Source organism: Saccostrea cucullata, unplaced genomic scaffold, assembly GCF_032062105.1.
Source record: "Saccostrea cucullata isolate Sc308-1 unplaced genomic scaffold, CSIRO_AGI_Scuc_v1 ctg2161, whole genome shotgun sequence".
In the NCBI taxonomy this organism is placed as follows: domain Eukaryota; kingdom Metazoa; phylum Mollusca; class Bivalvia; order Ostreida; family Ostreidae; genus Saccostrea; species Saccostrea cuccullata.
The window spans coordinates 37,927-60,341 of record NW_026936703.1 but is presented as its reverse complement, the minus strand read 5'-3'; the positions used below and the strand labels follow the sequence as shown (position 1 = coordinate 60,341).

Below are 22,415 nucleotides of genomic sequence, written 5' to 3'. Positions count from 1 at the left end.
AGAGAGAGAGAGAGAGATAGAGGGGGAGTGAGGTGAGAGAGAGAGAGTGGGGAGAGAGAAGGGGAGGGAAAAGGGAGTGGGGAGAGAGAGAAACGGAGTGGTGAGAGAGACGGGGAGTGGGGAGAGAGAGAGAGGGAGTGAGGTGAGAGAGAGAGGGAGATTGAGGAGAGAGAGAGAGGGGGAATGAGATGAGAGAGAGAGGGAGTGGGGAGAGAGAGAGAGGGGGGAATGAGGAGAGAGAGAGGGGGAGTGGGGAGAGAGAGAGGGAGTGAGAGGGAGTGGGGAGAGAGAGAGGGAAAGGAGAGAGAGAGGGGGAGTGAGGAGAGAGAGAGAGCGGAGGAGAGAGAAAGAGAGGGGGAGTGAGATGAGAGAGAGAGGGAGTGGGGAGAGAGAGAGGGGGGAAGGAGGAGAGAGAGAGAGGGGGAGTGGGGAGAGAGAGAGGGAGTGAGAGGGAGTGGGGAGAGAGAGAGCACTCGCGCTCACCGACTTGTGGGGAACTCACACCTGACAAAGGACCTTTCTTATGGGGAAAGTTCAGAATTGTGGGGAACTCTCTCGTTCCCCACAAATATGGTCATGGGGTTTTTTGAATTCTACGTGTTCTACTGATAATATTTATTCGATTTGTGGTCATTTTTGAAAAAATCCCCATAAGTCCGTAAAATTGACTCGTAGTAATTTTCTCACTGCACCGTAAAACGAATGTTTGAGGATGCTGGGAAATGTTCATTCGGAACGCAGCGGAATTTAAACTGGTCCCCATATGATACCAATTTATTGCGGGCAATGGCTGCTCCGAGAACATGTGGTAATGTGGTAAGTAGATTTTTTATCATATTTTAAAGATATTATAGGCTGAAAACTTAATTTAACTACGTAAATCATGCATGCAGTTATTTCTTACAGACGTTCGTAAAGTAACATTTAATAATGAATGCACGTAAAACTTTGGGAAAGTTTGACCCGACCTAGACCTCGGTTATTTTTTTTTTTAATTGTATCATGTTTATAGGCCTAATGGCTATCCTGTAAGAACAAACTACGGATTTATATGAATTCAGCACCCCCGGGATATGGTAAGCGTTTAAGGCTTGTCCCCATTTTTTGTGAAACGCGACTATCCTCCTCATGCTCATACAAATTATGCTAGACGGTGCGACTGTCTGGTCTTTAGCTGTTTAGTGAGGCCTGGTGGGCGAATTAATTGTAAAAGTTAATCTGACTTAAACTGTACGTGTATCTATAAACGATGTCAGTCACACACTGACTCAGTGTCAGAAATGTATCACAGAGAACTCCACCTTTTCAAAAGGTCCATTGAAATCAGTACATTTATAGATTTACGTAGCTAAAATTTCTTAGCTTGGTTAGATTATTTAACATGTTTAATTCTTCCAAAAAAAAGCTTGATTTAGTTATCGTTTTTTTATCAAGTCATTCTTCCTACTTGTATATATTTCTTCGCATGCGTTGGTTTGCATAGTGTCCATTTGCCTTCATTATCTTTCACCTGCACCCTGTTCTACATTCATCCTGATTGCCCTACTGAAAAAATTTTCATGATTTTAGACCATCATTATCGATGTATCATAAGTATTTTTTTTTATTTTGCTAAGGCCAAGATAAATAGATAGTGTTTCCTATTTTAACCTTAGAAAATATAGGGTAGGTAGGTAGGAAAAACATTTTTATTTTATTTTAACATTGGCAGGCACGCTGCCACTTTCCCCCAGGATTTCACTGTCAAAATATTTCTGATTAATATGTGTAAGATATGCATTTCTCAAACATGGAAGTGATCAAGATTGGGATTTCATTTCTAATTGTAAACTGGAATTCCGAATACTGTAATATGTGTATATAATTTGGTGCTTTCAAAATTTAGCATAATCACTGGGTTAATTGGCATAATCATAAATTAGCGCTACACATGTATGTGCGGTGTATTGTATATATCAATATGTAAATGATTTCTTAGCAGTATTCATGAATTAGTGCATTGTTGTCTGCACCAAAGCCGCTAAAATATGAAGCCTGCATTTTAAAGTATACGTACAGTAGTTTACTCATGGAAAGATATTAGCAGAAAAAATATTGAGGGTCGGCTCCTATACTTCTTAGAGTTAGGCGGGGAACTAAACATGCTGAAAACACACTACTTATTTATTTAGGCCCAATTAAAATGTCTAATAAATTCATTTTAATTAAATACTTATTGTTAATTAAAGATCACCTTTTATTTTTAAAATTTGTTACAATTCAAACCTTGGCCTTGGGGTTTAGATGCTGATGGAATAAATAAGAAACAAAATCATATGTAAAAAATAACTAAAAATCCTTTTCAAAACCTCAATTACTATTGAATTATGATTGGGCGTGGTATACAAAATAATGCGAATTGGAGGAAATGGAGAAACATAGTAATAACAATTAGATCAGCTTTTATGATAGCGAGCATATTAAAAATTTAAAATTGGTTATAAAATTGAAAGGTAATGTTGAGATTTTAAGATTCAATATCTATTATTCATAATTATTTATATTTGCTTAACTGAATTTATACCTTTTTAAATTTATTTACATATAACGATCGCCCTCAAAGTTTTGGGTCTGATAATGCTTCCTGATTTTGGTCTTTTATTTTTTTTTTTAAGAAAACCATTTGATTTCTGCACCCACTCCTCCTTTCTAAAAATTTTTAATCTGCCTCTGGTAACTTTACGCTGTAAATTTCTATTCTCATTTTAATTAAATTTAAATAAATACTAACAGCACTATCATGCAATTTCAATGACTATCATTTAAGGTATTGATTCAGTTTTCTGTCATTCCTAAAAATAAGTTGTACTGTATCGTAGATTTTTTGCATATAAAACAGTTTCTGCTCATCAAACATCTACGAGAAAGTGTTCTGTTTCGCAGTTATTGTACGGTTGATTTAAAAGGGAAAGCTCTGATAGTAATTTTTGACCCCATGCGGCATGCCAAAATTAAGACTTAATGTATGCCCTTTCCTGAACCATATTGTTAACAGTGGGTAGGTAGGTATGAAAAATATTTTACTTTTTTCCTTCTTGTGACATGGCCCAGAGAATCTCTGGGCCATGTCACAAGAAGGAAAAAAGTAAAATATTTTTCATACCTACCTACCCACTGTTAACAATATGGTTCAGGAAAGGGCATACATTAAGTCTTAATTTTGGCATGCCGCATGGGGTCAAAAATTACTATTGAGTGATGTGGAGATATACCTGTCTTGTAATTATAGGTAAAGATATGAGCACTTTAAAAAAAATATACAATGAAATCTTTGAACTGAAAGCAAAATTATCATTGCAGGTTTTCGAGGGTTTTCACCACAAGAGCAAATTATACAACTTTATTCTTGAAAATGTTAGAGACTGAGACTTGGAGTCAAAGTCAACAGACACGCTTGCATGGACATGAAGGATGTAAAGAACTAGAGTATTATAACTGAAAGCATTTTGTCTGGATTTGTGTATGGAAACAGAAGGATTTAGTATTGGTAAGTCAAGATAGCTGTAAAATCTCATTTTGAACTCTATATGTGAGCAGTACTGTAAACCAACTACCAGGTAGTACACATGTACCCTATTTGTGTCATCTTTTATTTGCATATCTAATCTGTGTTGATTAATTTCCGTGACTAATGAAAGGAAACATTCTCTACAAATATAAAGCAAAATTAATAGTTCAGGGCAATTAATAATTTACTATTCACTAGTAAATGTAGGTCATGAAACTGGCAAATATTTCTTGCACTCAAATAAAAGTTGGTTTACAGTACTTCCGTTGCTCTAAAAACAGAAATAATAAAAAAAAAAAGCATGCTGATATCATGTATGTTATGAAGCCTAATACATGTACATAGAAGTATATAAACCGGTATATCTAAAATAAAAAAAAAATTTGGTCCTTGTTCATGATTTCAAAGTAGGTTAAAAGCCTCATGAACATGCTGAGAAGTTGTCAGAAAATATACATGTGTGCTAACCATGCTAACTGTGTAACAATAATCAGAAAATTTTACAAAATATAATCAAAATTTGGTTAATAATAATTAGTCATTGGCCAATTAAATCCATCAATGATTAAATTAGTACTTATATATACTGTCTCCTGATTTTATGACTTTTTAGGTCACCTGAGTTACTCAGGTGACCTATTGCTATCCGTTTTCGTCCGTCGTCGTCCGTCGTGTGTCGTGTGACGTGTGTCGTGTGTCGTGTGTTAACATTTGAACATTTTCAGCTTCTTCTCTGCAACCACTGAACCAATTTCAACCAAATTTGGCACAAAGCATCTATGGGTGAAGGGGAACAAAAATTGTGAATTTCATGATCCCTGCCCCCCTGGGGCCTGAGGGGTGGGAAAAACCACTAAAATTAATGCAATCTTTAAAAATCTTCTTCTTTACTCCTGGACATCAAGCAGTCAAACTATTTGCATGATTGTAATCAGCATTGAGTCCTCTACCAAAATTGTGAAATTCATGGCCCTGGGGTCAGGGGTTCTAGTGCTAGGGCGGGGCTAAATAAGTATATAGTGAAAATGCATTATTTCTTTGAAAATCTTCTTCATTGCTCCTGGGTATTAAATAAACCAACAAAGTACATAGTTATGATGAGCAAGAGTGCCTCTACCAAATTTGTGAATTTTATGGCCCCAGGGTCAAAGGTTCTGGTGTTAGGGTGGGGCTCTATTGATTATATAGTAAAAATACATGATTTCTTTGAAAATCTTCTTCTCTGCCCCTGGGTATTAAATAAACCAAATAAGTAAATAGTTATGATGAGCAAGAGTGCCTCTACCAAAATTGTGAATTTTATGGCCCCAGGGTCAAGGGTTCTGGTGTTGGGGGAGGGGGGGGGGCTCATTGATTATATAGTAAAATTACATTAATTCTTTGAAAATCTTCTTCTCTGCTCCTAGGTATTAAATAAACTAACTAAGTGCATATTTATGATGAGAAAGAGTGCCTCTACCAAAATTGTGAATTTTATGGCCCCAGGGTCAAGGGTTCTGGTGGGGGGGGGGGGGCTTATTGATTATATAGTGAAATTACATGAATTCTTTGAAAATCTTCTTCTCTGCTCCTAGGTATTAAATAAACTAACTAAGTGCATAGTTATGATGAGCAAGAGTGCCTCTACCAAAATTGTGAATTTTATGGCCCCAGGGTCAGAGGTTCTGGTGTTGGGGTGGGGCTCTATTGATTATATAGTAAAAATACATGATTTCTTTGAAAATCTTCTTCTCTGCCCCTGGGTATTAAATAAACCAAGTAAGTACATAGTTATGATGAGCAAGAGTGCCTCTACCAAAATTGTGAATTTTATGGCCCCAGGGTCAAGGGTTCTGGTGTTGGGGGGGGGGGGGGCTTTATTGATTATATAGTGAAAATACATGAATTCTTTGAAAATCTTCTTCTCTGCTCCTAGGTATTAAATAAAATAACTAAGTAAATAGTTATGATGAGAAATTATAACACAACCAAGATGGTGAAGTTTATTGCCCCAGGGTCAAGGGTTCTGGTGTTGGGGGGGGGGGGGGGGGGGGGGGGGGGGCTGATTATATAGTGAACTAATACCTAGGAGCAGAGAAGAAGATTTTCAATGAATTCTTTGAAAATCTTCTTCTCTGCTCCTATAAACTAACTAAGTGCATATTTATGATGAGCAAGATTGCCTCTACAAAAATTGTTAATTTTATGGCCCCAGCATCAATGGTTCTGGTGGGGGGGGGGGACTTTATTGTTTATAAAGTGAAAATACATGAACTCTTTGAAAATCTTCTTCTCTGCTCCTAGGTATCAAATAAACTAACTAATTACATGGTGATGATAAGCAAGTGTTCCGTAACTAAGATTGTAAATTTTATGGCCCCAGGGTCAAGGGTTCTGGTGTGGGGGGGGGGGGGGGGGGGGGGGCTCATTGATTATATAGTAAAATTACATTAATTCTTTGAAAATCTTCTTCTCTGCTCCTAGGTATTAGATAAACTAACTAAGTGCATAGTTATGATAAGCAAGTGTTCCTCAACCAAAATTGTGAATTTAATGGCCCTATCATCAAGGGTTCTGGTGTTGGGGGGAGGGGGGGGGGCTCTATTGATTATATTGATTATATAGTGAAATTACATGAATTCTTTGAAAATCTTCTTCTCTGCTCCTAGGTATTAAATAAACCAACTAAGAGCAAGAGTGTCTCTACAAAAATTGTGAATTTTATAGCCCCAGGGTCAGGGGTTCTGGTGTTAGGGTGGGGCTCTATTGATTATATAGTGAAAATACATTAAATCTTTGAAAATTTTCTTCTCTGTCTCTGGGTATGAAGCAGATGAACTACCTATATAGTTATGATGAGCAAGGGCCCTAATCTTGAAGAATTGTGAATTTCAAGGCCCCAGGGTCAGGGGGGGGGGGCTCTACTTATATACTGGAAATGAATTAATTGTTTGAAATCTGGTCCTTTGTATTTATAAAACATTTATTTACTTTTTGATAGGCAATTTTAAGGGTGCCTTTTAAAAATTTGTGCAACCTAGGGTCAGGGGTTCATGTCAGAATGTTAGGGGCACTACTGATTATTGATGAATATTACTGATTAGTTGGAGTGCTTTTTTGTTCCCCTACCCTGCATATGGGTATTCAGTAACCAAGCTAAGCGACTGCTAAGTTTATTGTTATGATAATCAATGGTGCTCTTTCAAAATTGTGAATGCCATATAGCATCTGGCTCAAAACATGTTATTGAATCAAATTTAATACACTGTAACTGGAAAGTTGTTGCATAATGCTCAGGTGACCTATAAGGCCCGTGGGCCTCTTGTTATCCTTTTCAACATACTTATTATTTTTGAATTGAAAACATTTTTTTTACCTGAGAAAATTAAAATTTGCAATTTGTTTTAAATCTAGTGAAGGAAAACAAATGTTTTTAAAATTAATGTGCTTTGATTTAAAAGACTTGTAAACATTAGATTAGTAATACATGTAGTTTCAATACAATTATTAATACTGATGATTGATTTTTTTTAAGATTTGATAGTTATTTTATTTGTTGAAAAATAATTTTTATCTGTAATGTTCATGTATAATAAAATAATGCATTTCCCAATAAGTGATAAATGTTTCCCACAAGTCAGCAATATACACTGAAGTGTACATTTATTGGTTGGGTTCAAAGGCAACATTTATATGGAAACAAAGTTTTAAGGGTAAAGCAATGGTCAATACATGTGTATTCCTCACAAGTGAACAGTGAGAAATATTCCCCACAAGTCAGCAGTGATAAATATTACCTAAAATTGTTAACTGTGAAAAATATTCCCCACAAGTCAGCAATGATAAATATAACCTACGTGAGAAATATTCCCCACAAGTCAGCAGTGATAAATATTCCCCACAAGTCACCAATGAAAAGTATTACAAGTTAACAGTGATAAATATTCCCCACAAGTCAGCAGTGATAAATATTCCCCACAAGTCAGCAATGAAAAGTATTACAAGTTAACAGTGAGAAATATTCCCCACAAGTCAGCAGTGAGAAATATTCCCCACAAGTCAGCAATGAAAAGTATTACAAGTTAACAGTGAGAAATATTCCCCACAAGTCAGCAATGATAAGTATTACCTACAAGTCAACTGTGAGGAATATTCAATAACAACATACAATTATTTTAACCCATTCTCAATCAAATTTGGGGAGTAAATTGGAATTAGCATGTCTGTCTATCTTTCTATAGGCATTACATATTGAGGGATAATGGTGGCATTATTTTTTTAGGAAATCTCACATCAACTTCCTGTTTATCTGTGCGTGTAAATTTTTATGTTTTTTTTTTTCAGCAACTACTATGGTAGCAAGAAGTTTGAAATTTTTTAACACTCTTTGTCGAGGCATATTATATACTGGTAGTGAGATTCATTTTTATGCAAATTCGATGTCAACTTCCTATATATCCACGTGTCTCGAGATCTGTACGCAATTTTTGTTGCAGTTTTTTCACCAACTGACTATCACAGATATAAAAATGTGGTACATGTATCCATTAGATTGAACCCTAGCAATAAAAATCCTGAGTAGCATTCTCTACTGAGACTAGCAAGCTAACCACTATGCTACACAAGTCCTGATGAGGATTGGCATTTAAATCATGTTTGTGATATGACCATTGACTCAGTGGACTTCAAGTTTTTCTCGAAAAGATACAAAAGTTATATCATAAAATTATAATTTTTTAAAAGGTTTATTGGGTTTTTACTCCATAATTTTGGAAATCAAAATAGTATATTTCATTTTGTATGCAAACTTTGAGGATAAACTTGAAAAAAAAAAGTGGAGTGAAGACCCACTCATACATTTCAAAACATTGTTTTAAAAAGTGTGTAGTGTTGTTATGATAGTCGCTGACTATCGAAAAATCGTCGTTTAAAGGCCCAGATTGGCGACAATCGATTGTAAATATTATCATCGATAGATCACTATATTTTTCAAGCCGTATTTCTCAAGCCGAGCAGGTTTAACTTTTATATTCACCAAAGGGACATCACTCTAATCAGCAGTAAACAAAATGAGAACGTGCATGGTGAAGAGGTTATAATTATTATATCCATATCCTGGTGCATTGTCTTTTTAAAATACTTCTAAGGATGAATAAATCTAACCTTTTATAACATTTAAAATTATCAATTATATAATTATATAAGTAATTGTGTTCTTCCGATTCAATTTGATAATACAAATGTAGTAAATTTGTCCAATTTTACAACACAAAAAGTGTGAAAAAATGACTCAATTTGCCCTTTTTCGCGTGTGTATTATATTTTACAGGCCAAAAACTTCAATCTTCATGAGATATGTATAAGTTGTAGAGATTTGACAGATTTACATAAAGTATACTTTAATTTTAGATGAAATATTTCGGAAAATTTTGATACAATACTTGATATCGCGATTACTTAACTTAGCTGAACTCTTTCATGAAGGAGGTAGGAATCATCTGTTGGGTGGGAGCAATGTGCTATTCAATACAATTAATGCAAGATCGATCATTGTAGCATTTATAAGGACAGATAAGTAAAAAATCCTGGTGGAATACCTCGCTAGACAATCGCTGAACCAGCCTTATACATTTTTGAGAGGAGCCAATCCTAAATTGTCACATTTTTAGCTCACCTGAGCCGAAGGCTCAAGTGAGCTTTTCTGATCACATTTTGTCCGTCGTCCGTCCGTCCGTCTGTCTGTCTGTCTGTCTGTCCGTCTGTCTGTCCGTCTGTAAACTTTTCACATTTTCGACTTCTTCTCAAGAACCACTGGGCCAATTTTGACCAAACTTGGTACAAAGCATCCTTGGGTGAAGGGGAATTTAAATTGTTAAAATGAAGGGACATATCCCCTCGCAAGGGGAGATAATCAAGAAAAGGCAAAAATAGGGTTGGGTCATTAAAAAATCTTCCAGCCTTAAAGCTATCATTTTTGTTCAGAGGAGCCAATCCTTTTTTAAATATATAGGACATTTTTAAAGATATGTGTTAATTTCAAGCGGACTCTTTTACATATATAGTTAAATTTTCATTGAAACTTATGTGGAAGCATCCTGGTATAACGTAAAATTGTTCAAATCATGACCCCCGGGGGAAGGGCGGGGCCACAATGGGGAATCAAAGTTTTAGATAGAAATATATAAGAAAAATCTTTGAAAATTTTTCTCAGAGAACCACGGGGCCAGAAAAGCTGAAACTTATGTGGAAGCATCCTGTATAGTGTAGAAAAAAATATTTTTAGATAGAAATATATAGGAAAAATCTTAACTTTCCTTATTTGACAATCTACTACAGGTGTATTTGGAATTATATATCTGGCAAAACATCGTGATTTTGGCATTAAATTGTTCGAATCATTCGATTGTCACTAATGTAAACAATGTCATTTGCCCCCAGAAATTTAGACTTTTCTTGACTCCCTCGCAAAAGAGCGGAGGTAAGTTAGATAACTGCGAGGTACTCATTGGTAGTCGCGACATAACATATTGAGATTTAATTTTTTCACCTTCATGTTTGTTGCGCTATAGGCTTATCCCTTGTTATGTTCTCGGACTCCCATCTCATTTATCATCCAATAATAAAATACATTTCCAAAGCATGTGAATTATATTTAGATGATAATTAAATACATATGATAAACAATAGATAAAAATTGATATTTTTGTCCTTTCTACTCTTCATGCATATAACATGTATAAAGTCCACAACAATAAAATGATTCATTTGATTTTTGTTAGGATTTGTTCATCGACATCCAACATATTGTTTACATGTTTATGTTACGTTTGTCCCAGAAATCCTGAAAGATTTGTACACTCTGCAACTTTTTTACAGAGGAGCGCACTAAAATCTTAAACTCTTCCATAGTTGAAATAAGACGTATTGGTAAATAGATTTTGCCCTGTAGTCCATCTGGCTGTTTGTCCTCAAAAACTTTAACCTTGCTCATAACTTTGGAGTGAGTGGGGCTATGGCTTTCATATTTCACTGCTGTACACTTGTATTTCTTGTGACAAGACCTTTCTTTGGGTACCACCACCACCAAATTTGACCTCTTGACCTTGAAGTTTGACCACTTTTACAAAAATATATCACTCTTCAACCTTAGTTATAACTTATAACTTTTGCACAGTTGGTGTTAGGGCTTTCATACTTCTCATTGGTATGTTCAATAATTTTTTTGACAGGTCTGCCCAAGTTTTGTATTAAAACGCTTCTGAAACTCATCTGTAAAAAACATTTAATATTGTTGGCCGATTTAAACATTTCGGGAAAATAGCAAAAAAATGAAAACGTGAAAAAAAAAACTATGAGGTTCGGAGAGTAAAATGGAGGATAGGTCAGGTGACAGGAAACATGAGTACAGTCATGTATATTTTTTTTGCCCCGGTATAGTGTCATATTTGATATTATATGGAATATGTGATTTGCAGCACATTCTTACTGATATTTCTTTAAATTACAGGTATCCTGAATTTTTGTCAACTTCTAGCCAAGATCCTGTACTTAAGCTGAATGTGGAGGACAGATGTACACACAGTACTAGTATAGAGGGTAAGTAGACCATAAAAAAAAACAAGATGTGTTTGTGAAACACTATGCGCCCGGTGGCAACAAAGTTTGGAAAAAGCTATTTTTAGCATTAAGGTCACAGTCAAGGTCACAAAGTCATTGACCTTGGTGTCATTTGAAAGAGGTTGATTAGTGGAGTATGGAGTGGACTCCATGCCACTAAACTGGAAGTGAACACCGCAGTGAATATTTTACGTAATTGAAGAAAAGAAAAAAATTGTATGTAAATCTTCATGTACAATATTATGTTTCCATATGTGATCAATTAAAAAAAAATATATTTTTAAAACAAAATAATGCCTCATCAGGTCGGTAAGACAAGCTGTTTGGCTCTTTGTTGACTTGGCTTTTCAATGATTTAAATTTGGCACCATGTAAAAATAGAATTATCTGTCCCTGGTACATATCGTCTTACAAGTAAGAAAAAGAATTGATAACTTTTTAAGTTTTCTTAAATATGCTTAAAATAACTGAATCAAAATATGTTGAATAATTATTTATTTTATTTCATTTGAACAAGCTTTCATCATCATGATCATGTTCATAGACGTCAAATATACACTGCGAGATTTACTTCCAGTTTAGTGGCATGGAGTCCAGGATGAGCTGTTAAAGTGGAAAAAGGGCCAGAAACGGCCTGTAGTCGTCAAGCAGATTGGATTTCTTAACTTGAATAAATAGTAAACCGCTCCGAATACTGAATTTGTTGCGAGATTTTTTAGGCCAAGCCCAGATCTATTAGTTTAAGTGTGTCCCCCCAAAACATATTGCCATCATGGTGTATTTTAGTTGAAGGTAGGAAAATTTCTTTCCGGATTTTTTTTTTTTTTGACGATAAGAACTTCAGACTCCTGTCCTATAACATTTTTAAAAATATTTATTGATTTTTTTTAAAGTCACTTGCCCACGTGCATGTACCTATTAAAAAAATTCACTTGCCTCCCCCCCTTAAAAATTCACTAGCCCCGGGCGTCGGGCAATGGGATTTGTCAGACCCTGGTAGTGTAGATTCAAGCTTGTTCAAATCATGACCCCCCAGGGGTAGGGTGAGACCACAATGGCCGATCAAAGTTTTACATAGGAGTATATAGGAAAAATCTTTAAAAATCTTCTCAAGAACTACTGGGCCAGGAAAGATGAAACTCATGTGTAATCATCTTCAGGTAGTGTAGATTCAAGTTTGTTCAAAGCATGACCCCCGGGGTAGGATGGGGCCACAATAGCTGATCAAAGTTTTCCTAGGAGTATATAAGAAAAATCTTTAAAAATCTTTTTCTCAAGAACCACTGGGCCAAGAAAGATGAAACTCACCCGGAATCATATTCAGGCAGTGTGGATTCAAATTTGTTCAAATCATGACCCCCAGGGGTAGGGTGGGGCCACAATGGCCAATCAAAGTTTTACATTGGAGTATATAGGAAAAATCTTTAAAAATCTTCTTCTCAAGAAACACAGGGCCAGGAAAGATGAAACTCATGTGTAATCATCCTCAGGTAGTGTAGATTCAAGTTTGTTCAAATCATGACCCCCAGGGGTAGGATGGGGCCACAATGGCCGATGAAACTCTTTCATAAGAATATATATGAAAATCTTTTTAAATCTTCTTCTCAAGTACTTCAAAGCCATGATTAGTGATATTTATATGGAATCAACCCCCTTAATGTATATTTTAGTTTGTTCTAATCATAACCAAGCGCCCCCCCCCCCCCCCCCCCCCCCCCCGCCTCTCAATTTTTCAGTTTTGACCTGATCTGTGCTTTTTCCTAGACAATGTCTGAGCCCTGGTCAAATAAAAAGGTCAAGGATTAAAATCATTCCAAGGTCCGAAACATCTCGATCTTGTCTCACAAAAGGGACATCAAAAATTAAAACCAAAATCAAATGTTACAATGAAAACAAGACTCACCGGGTAGGGCGGTGCCACAATGGCTGGTCAAAGGTTTACATAGAATATAAAGAAAAATCTTAAAAAATCCACTGGGCCAGGAAAGATAAAACTCTTGTCGAAGCATCCTTAGGTGGTGTAGATTCAAGTTTGTACAAATCATGACACCCGGGGGTAGGGCAGGGCCACACTGGCTGATCAAATTTTTATATAGAAATATATAGGAATTTTTTTTTTAAATCCTTTGCTCAAGATCAGCAAAGCTATGATTGTGATATTAATATGGAAATATCCTCAGAGTTAATTCAAGTTTGTTCATAACATGATCTCTTGGGTTTAGGGAGGGTTAATGAGGGGTCACAATGGGAGATCAAGTAATATGTAGGACAAATCTTCTTTTCAAGTATGGCAAAATTTAGCTGCAGATCTGTAGCACTATGGTTTTATAATTTGTCTGACTCTAACGCTACAGGTCCCGTAATGCAAAAAAGGTGGAATTTACGGGGCATTGTTTGCGCACTTTTGGGGAAAATTTTTCCATTTTCTAGCATTGGTCAATCAACTACCTTTCCATTCCTAATTCTGGACTTATTCCGTATAAAATAGTGTATATTTTATCCACCTCCCAACCATTTTTAGTTATATCTACAGTTAAAAAACTCACTTGAAGTGAATTTTCAGCAGTACATGTATAACATATAATTTTAATCAAGCGAGTTCTCAAGTATTAAAAAATTTCATCCCCCCCCCAACAAGTAAACTTCAATACTGAGCTGACTTGTGTTTTTTTAACTAGCCCATGTGCTCAGGTGAGCGATGTGGGCCCATGGGCCTCTTGTTTTCATTGTAACTTTTGATTTTGGTTTTCATTTTTGATGTCCCTTTTGTGAGACAAGATCGAGATGTTTCGGACCTTGGAATGATTATAATCCTTGACCTTTTTATTTGACCTTTATTCAAAATATTGCTTTGGAATTGACAATATATGATAGGGAATTAATATCTAACACAATATGCTATATATAATAGCACCTTACAAACTAAGACACCGAAAGCGAGGGACCACAATTATTTGAATTTGCTTGATTACATTGCTTTAAATGCTCAGAAATGATGTTTTCTAATTTCAGGTATTATCTCGGTACCTTAAAACTCCAAACGACAGGGAGAAGAAGAAAACTGCATATTTCCGATGTATCTTCACAGCAACATGACCCAAAGCACTACCATTAAAGGATTTGATTTGACATTAAGGAAGTAAAAAAATGAAGGCATTAGTCATAAAGAAAATTAAAGAACTTTATGTCTGAATATTATATCAACAATACCATAGATCTAAAGATGGATTATTTTGCCTATTAATTTATATTAATGCATATACATGTAATTTTATTCTTTTTATATATACAATCATGTAGTGTTACCATTTTTCACAAAGCTTAAAAAGTTATGTAGGGCCACACCAATTTAATTTCTTGTTCGTCGGACATTTGATTTAAAAAAAGTACAAGCAGTTAAATGATAATATTATTACTCTTTGCTGGGCAATTTTTTAGGCGGAGCGTAAAAATTTGAGCGGACAATTATATTTTTTCTGATTTACAGAGTAAGCAGATATAAAATACAATAAATAGAGCGGAAATGGAACAGAAAATAGCACAGAATTCCTATGGTGCGAGAAATTGAAATTAATATTATTTGTATGGTTTTGTTTAAATAAGCGCGTGGGTCCGACGAACAAAAATTTTCATTAGTGTGGCCTAGATCATTTAGATTCAATTCATTTTTTAGCTCTACTGGTCAGAGACCAGAAGAGCTTATGCGATAGTAATGCGTCCGGCGTCCGTCCGTCTGTCCGTCTGTCTGTCTGTCTGTCCGTCTGTCCGTCTGTCTGTAAACAATTTTTCAAAATGCTACTCCTCCTACAGTTTTGGTCTAATTTCAATATAACTTGGCACACAAGTAGACTACACTAAGATACATAATTCTGTGTATCGGTTTTTGATTTCGATGAACGGTGTTGCCGTGGTTACTAAAAATAGAAATTTCTGTGATATTCTTTCAAAATGCTACTCCTCCTACAGTTTTGGTCTGATTTCAGTATAACTTGGCACACAAGTAGACTACACTAAGATACATAATTCTGTGTATCGGTTTTTGATTTCAATGAACGGTGTTGCCGTGGTTACTAAAAATAGAAATTTCTGTAAAATTGTTTCAAATGCTACTCCTCCTACAGTTTTGGTCTGATTTCAGTATAACTTGGCACACAAGTAGACTACACTAAGATACATAATTCTGTGTATCGGTTTTTGATTTCGATGAACGGTGTTGCCGTGGTTACTAAAAATAGAAATTTCTGTGAAATTATTTCAAAATGCTACTCCTCCTACAATTTTGGTCTGATTTCAGTATAACTTGGCACACAAGTAGACTACACTAAGATACATAATTCTGTGTATCGGTTTTTGATTTCGATGAACGGTGTTGCCGTGGTTACTAAAAATAGAAATTTCTGTGAAATTCTTTCAAAATGCTACTCCTCCTACAGTTTTGGTCTGATTTCAGTATAAGTTAACAAACAAGTAGAATATACTAAGATACATAATTCTGTATATTGGTTTTTGATTTCGATGAACGGTGTTGCCGTGGTTACTAAAAATAGAAATTTCTGTGAAATTCTTTCAAAATGCTACTCCTCCTACAGTTTTGGTCTGATTTCAGTATAACTTGGCACACATGTAGACTACACTAAGATACATAATTCTGTATATCGGTTTTTGATTTCGATGAACGATGTTGCCGTGGTTACTAAAAATAGAAATTTCTGTAAAATTGTTTCAAAATGCTACTCCTCCTACAGTTTTGGTCTGATTTCAGTATAACTTGGCACACAAGTAGAATACACTAAGATACATAATTCTGTATATTGGTTTTTGATTTCGATGAACGGTGTTGCAGTGGTTACTAAAAATAGAAATTTCTGTGAAATTGTTTCAAAATGCTACTCCTCCTACAGTTTTGGTCTGATTTCAGTATAACTTGGCACACAAGTAGAATACACTAAGATACATAATTCTGTATATCGGTTTTTGATTTCGATGAACGGTGTTGCCGTGGTTACTAAAAATAGAAATTTCTGTAAAATTGTTTCAAATGCTACTCCTCCTACAGTTTTGGTCTGATTTCAGTATAACTTGGCACACAAGTAGACTACACTAAGATACATAATTCTGTGTATCGGTTTTTGATTTCGATGAACGGTGTTGCCGTGGTTACTAAAAATAGAAATTTCTGTGAAATTATTTCAAAATGCTACTCCTCCTACAATTTTGGTCTGATTTCAGTATAACTTGGCACACAAGTAGACTACACTAAGATACATAATTCTGTGTATCGGTTTTTGATTTCGATGAACGGTGTTGCCGTGGTTACTAAAAATAGAAATTTCTGTGAAATTCTTTCAAAATGCTACTCCTCCTACAGTTTTGGTCTGATTTCAGTATAAGTTAACAAACAAGTAGAATATACTAAGATACATAATTCTGTATATTGGTTTTTGATTTCGATGAACGGTGTTGCCGTGGTTACTAAAAATAGAAATTTCTGTGAAATTCTTTCAAAATGCTACTTCTCGTACAGTTTTGGTCTGATTTCAGTATAACTTGGCACACATGTAGACTACACTAAGATACATAATTCTGTGTATCGGTTTTTGATTTCGATGAACGATGTTGCCGTGGTTACTAAAAATAGAAATTTCTGTAAAATTGTTTCAAAATGCTACTCCTCCTACAGTTTTGGTCTGATTTCAGTATAACTTGGCACACAAGTAGAATACACTAAGATACATAATTCTGTATATTGGTTTTTGATTTCGATGAACGGTGTTGCAGTGGTTACTAAAAATAGAAATTTCTGTGAAATTGTTTCAAAATGCTACTCCTCCTACAGTTTTGGTCTGATTTCAGTATAACTTGGCACACAAGTAGAATACACTAAGATACATAATTCTGTATATCGGTTTTTGATTTCGTTGAACGGTGTTGCCGTGGTTACTAAAAATAGAAATTTCTGTGAAATTCTTTCAAAATGCTACTCCTCCTACAGTTTTGATCTGATTTCAGTATAAGTTGGCAAACAAGTAGAATACACTAAGATACATAATTCTGTATATTGGTTTTTGATTTTGATGAACGGTGTTCCCGTGGTTACTAAAAATAGAAATTTCTTTCAAAATGCTACTCCTCCTACAGTTTTGGTCTGATTTAGTATTACTTGGCACACATGTAGACTACACCAAAATACATAATTCTGTGTATCAGTTTTTGATTTCGATGAACGATGTTGCGATGGTTACTAAAAATAGAAATTTCTGTAAAATTGTTTCAAAATGCTACTCCTCCTACAGTTTTGGTCTGTTTTCAATATAACTTGGCACACAAGTAGAATACACTAAGATACAAAATTCTGTTTATCGAATTTTAATTTTGATGAACGGTGTTGTCGTGGTTACTAAAAATAGAAATGACTGTAAAATTGTTTCAAAATGCTACTCCTCCTACAGTTTTGGTCTGATTTCAGTATAACTTGGCACACAAGTAGACTACACTAAGAACATAAAGAGACTTTATCAACGATCATTATTCTATTTAATGCTGTTTATAAAGTTTCAAATCCCAGCTGCTTAAGTACTTTCTCTTCCTTTGCTATAAGTTCAAACCAGTAGAGCTTCAGTCTCGACAGAGACTTCTGGTTTCTTCAAATTACCACATGCCAGAATTCATAAGAAGGAAATTTATATATGGCTGGTGGTTGTGGCGATTTTTAGACTATATTGATCTCCTTTAGAAGGAGAGCTCCTTATAAAATTATACAAAAAATGACCAAATTTTAAAACTAAAATGTACAGAATTTTTCTTTGCCAAATGATAGTTCATAGAACCACAATTCTTCAATCATGTCTACTTGGAGATCAGTGGATGGATATTCATATACAATACACAGCTGAAGCAGGTTTTGTTAGGTTATTTTATTTTCAAAAGGAATGCATTATTTTCTTCAGTCCATTAATGTTAAGCTCTTTAATAGAAACAATTGTAGAAGATTTATCATATTTTGTTTAGAATTTTGAAGAATTTGTTAATCACTCAGTGAAAATTATCCCTTGTCATAATACAAATTTTTAAAATGTATGTACAAATACTTTTATGTTGAAATGACCATGCAAGGAAGAAAATAAAACAAGTTTAAGTGTACACTTTATGCTTTTATATCCAAATTGGCTTCTGTGGAAGGAGAAAGGTTCATATAATAGTATATTAATTAAAGGAGTACATAATGTCCTTTAGAATTTCAGTAAAATTTCTTGACTTTCATGTTAAGGTCATACGCAACGTAGTTTTAACTTTTTTGGATTCTGCCTTGGAGTTGAAGAGTTCCACTAAATGAAGGGCCTGTGTGCAATATTTTTAATGTCTATATATGGATTTGTACACCTCTTCTTAAACAATTTTTGATGGAAAAAAATCTGGAATTCATGTTTTATAATTTTTGTACATTTTTAGCTCACCTGAGCCAAAGGCTCAAGTGAGCTTTTCTGATCACAATCTGTCCGTTGTCTGTCGTCGTCGTCGTTGTTGTCGTTGTTGTCGTTGTTGTTGTCGTCGTCGTCGTAAACTTTTCACATTTTCATCTTCTTCTCAAGAACCACTGGGCCAATTTCAACCAAACTTGCAATAAAGCATCCTTAGGTGAAGGGGATTCAGGTTTGTTCAAATGAGGGGTCATGCTCCCTTTCAAAGGGAGATAATTAGGAATTTGTGAAAAAGTAATGATGTATTTTAAAAATCTTCTTCTCAAGAACCACTGGGCCAGGAAAGATTAGACTCATAGTGAAGTATCCTCAGGTGGTGTAGATTCAAGTTTGTTCAAATCATGACCCCTGGGGTAAGGGTTGGTCCGTAATGGATGAGTAAATTTTAAATAAGAATACATCAGAAAACCTTTAAAATTTAAAAATCTTCTTCTCTAGATCTCATAAGCAACAGAGCCATGATTAGTTACATTAATATGCAAGCAACCTTATTTAGTGCGCATTCAATTTTGTCTAGTTTGTGCCCGTACGAAATGATAACGGATTAGGTTTACCTTTGTTTATTTTTTTTTTCGATCGGGCGCGGTGTACATAATAAATGAAAACGAGGCTCACTCCTTCAGCCATTTTTGATGTGGACGGTGAAGAAGTAACCGAATTTTGATCTGAAACAAAAGTGTTCATTGCTGATTGTTGTTTTCATTCTGTAAGGTTTGAAGAGTAAAGGATTTAGCTGAATAATTACTACCTTGCGTATATTTGTTCATGCAGCATATATGCAGTGTTTAGGCACAGCGATCGTATTGCGCAGTTGAAGTCTCCTTCGGAGAAAGTCACATGGAGAAAAACAAGTCCATTTAGGCACTGCTACATTTTACTAGTGTTAAAAAAGATTGAGAAGATTTTTTTTTTTTAGATTTACTTAGTAGAAGGAAGCGTAATAGACTAATAGTTTGTCATTGCATAATTAATATAAATAGACGATTTTTTTTACATTTCTAAGAATTATGTCCCGTTGTCGGCGTAACGCTCGTTTTCCCACTGTCTTTGTCCTTTTTAAGTTACTTGTTAATATTTTTAATTTTCAAACGTTATCGAACAATTTGGATCTGTACCTGTATTGCCAGAGTATGGGGTAAGGTAAATTATGATCATATTCATGCAGATTTAATTACTAAGAGTAGAAGTAAGATACTGATCTATAAAGTTGGTAAGGTTATAGAGGGAAAACAGTGCCTTACGCTGGTTGACCCCGGATAGTTCCCACAAAGGGGAAAAACTTTTGTAAATGTGAGTCGTCTACAGTGACAACTCTCGCATATAGGTACACCTGTCATCAGGACATATTTATAAAGGATAACTTATTATTAATGAAAGTACTTTAGCAGCAGTACGAAGTGTTTGTCGAAGTTTGCAGAAAGGAAACTCCTACATAAATTGTGATTTTGTGTCAATCGCAGAGATGAAGAATATCGCCTACACAGGTTCCTGACAATTGGCTAAAAAAAAGCATAGACATTATTAGTAGTGTGCGTAAAATGCTTAAAAAAGACAACAGTACAATAAAAAGGCTATAGATCTACTTGCAGTTCATTATTGTTTTTGGGTATTTTTTATTTAAAAAAAAATTAATAGGAGAAAGGTGTCATTTTCATGATTTTACAATTCTGCCTTTTATATTGCACTTGTTCTTTGTTTTATATTGTACTCACTGGCGGATTTAAGGGGGGCGTGGGGGGCGCACGCCCCCCCTAAAATTTTCAAAGTATGATGTGACTAATACTTATAATGCCACATTTTGATACAAAACTAATCAAATAAGTGTTATTCTGCCTGGTTTTATTCTTAAAATACACAAAAATCCAGGAGCTTCCGGGGGCTGCGCCCCTACTACTCAAAGTATGACATGACAAGTATTAAACACGTCGTACTTTGATACATCACTAACCAATACCATTATGAGTAAGTAAATCGTTTATTATATAGTGACATGTGTTACAATACAATGAGAAATGTGAAATATTCAAAACATTTATTTTTCAAACATCTGGACCTACATGCTATTTACTTATACCAAAAATAATTGAAAAATATGCACTATTATTGTGCGGCACAGGTTTTACTCTAAAATACACGAAAACCGAGGAGCTTCAGGGGGCTTCGCCCCCTGGACCCCCACCTATATGCTATATACTTTTAACAAAAATAAATTGAAAAATATGCACTGGTTAATATGTGCCTGGTTTTACTCTAAAATACAATAAAACCCAGGAGCTTCCGGGAGCTGGGCCCCCACCTATATGCTATATACTTTTAACAAAAATAATTGAAAAATATGCACTATTAATGTGCCTGATTTTACTTTAAAATACATGAAAACCCAAGAGCTTCCGGGGGCTTTGCCCCCTGGGCCTCCACCAGGGCTTCGCCCTGGACCTACTAAGGGCCTTAAGGCGGCCCCCAGACCTCTTGCCTCAACAGAATTATCCACGCCCCCCCCTAACCACAAATCCTGTATCCGCCCCTGGTACTTGTTTTATACATGTAAGGTGCTTCAGGGTAATAACATATTTACATAAGGTGCTATATAAAAGTAGAATAATAATAATGTGGTTTATTTAATTAGCAGTCTGATTCAAGTTCTAGTGATGGGAAATCGGAAAAAATTAGAATCAATTATCGGTAATAATCAGCTGGGCATAATTGATAAATATTAAATAATGAATTATAATCGAAATTTTTAATTCAAATAACATAAACACAGGAAAGTTAAACTTATTCATAATGATAAATTTTTATTAATTTTTCTTTTAATAATTGAAAGTTGGAAGGTCTTATCACAAGAAATACACCTGTGAAATGTGAAAGTCATAGTGGATGAGGAGCCACTCAAAGGTTATAAGCAAGGTTAAAGTTTTTGTGGACAAAAACTATATATACTTCCAAAACTTGCAGACTTTATGATGATAAAAATGATGTAATTCAAAGGAATTGATTTTAATCAATCTTTTTCAAAAGAAATTTCAAGGTATTAAATGCTAGCAAATTATAAAACATGTTATAGGAATATTTAGAGGAAATGGCAGAATAAAAGGTTTTGACCAAAATAGGAAATTTTAAGAATCCAGACTGTAATTTTAGATACGAGTTATGAAAAAATAAAGATACATGTAGTGGCATAAGGGAGAAAAAAATGAAATGGCTTAAAGGGTTGCTTTTATAATTTTGACTGCAGGTTAAATACAATACCAATGTACACACAGTTCTCGATAAACACGATAAAAGAAAATTTTTATGGAATACCACAATGGTTAGGTACCATATAGCAAGTTTTTTTGGCGGGTGTAAAATTTGGTGTTATGCATGCTCAAAGGTATGCCAATAAATTGGTGTAATTTATTTTAGCTGACAGAGTTTCAGCGGTTTGCAGATTAACACTAAGATGAGTATTGACTATTTTTAGCGATTAAAATTTTAGCGGACTACCATCAAAATGCCAAAATAAGCTAAAATTAGCACCCCACTAAAATAACCCGCTACACGGTATGTAATTTGGACTTATTGCACAAAAGCTATGCCAGTATATTTTGTTTTTAGCGATTAAAATTTTAGTGGACTACCATCAAAATGCCAAAATAAGCTAAAATTAGCACCCCACTAAAATAACCCGCTACACGGTATGTAATTTGGACTTATTGCACAAAAGCTATGCCAGTATATTTTGTATACATTTATATGGTACATATAATTTCTTAAATGTGTGTCACATGTTCAAGGTAAGTCTTGTGTGAAAA

The 22,415-nt window shown here is 34.9% G+C and overlaps 1 long non-coding RNA gene across 1 annotated transcript; it reads left to right on the top strand.

Annotated features, from left to right (window-relative positions):
- Positions 1-686: 686 nt before the first annotated feature.
- LOC134246303 (uncharacterized) lies at positions 687-15,171 on the top strand. The gene is made up of 4 exons (XR_009987610.1): positions 687-805; positions 3,340-3,526; positions 11,034-11,122; positions 14,156-15,171. It is a non-coding gene; the product is annotated as an uncharacterized LOC134246303 (long non-coding RNA).
- The last annotated feature ends 7,244 nt before the right edge of the window (positions 15,172-22,415 follow it).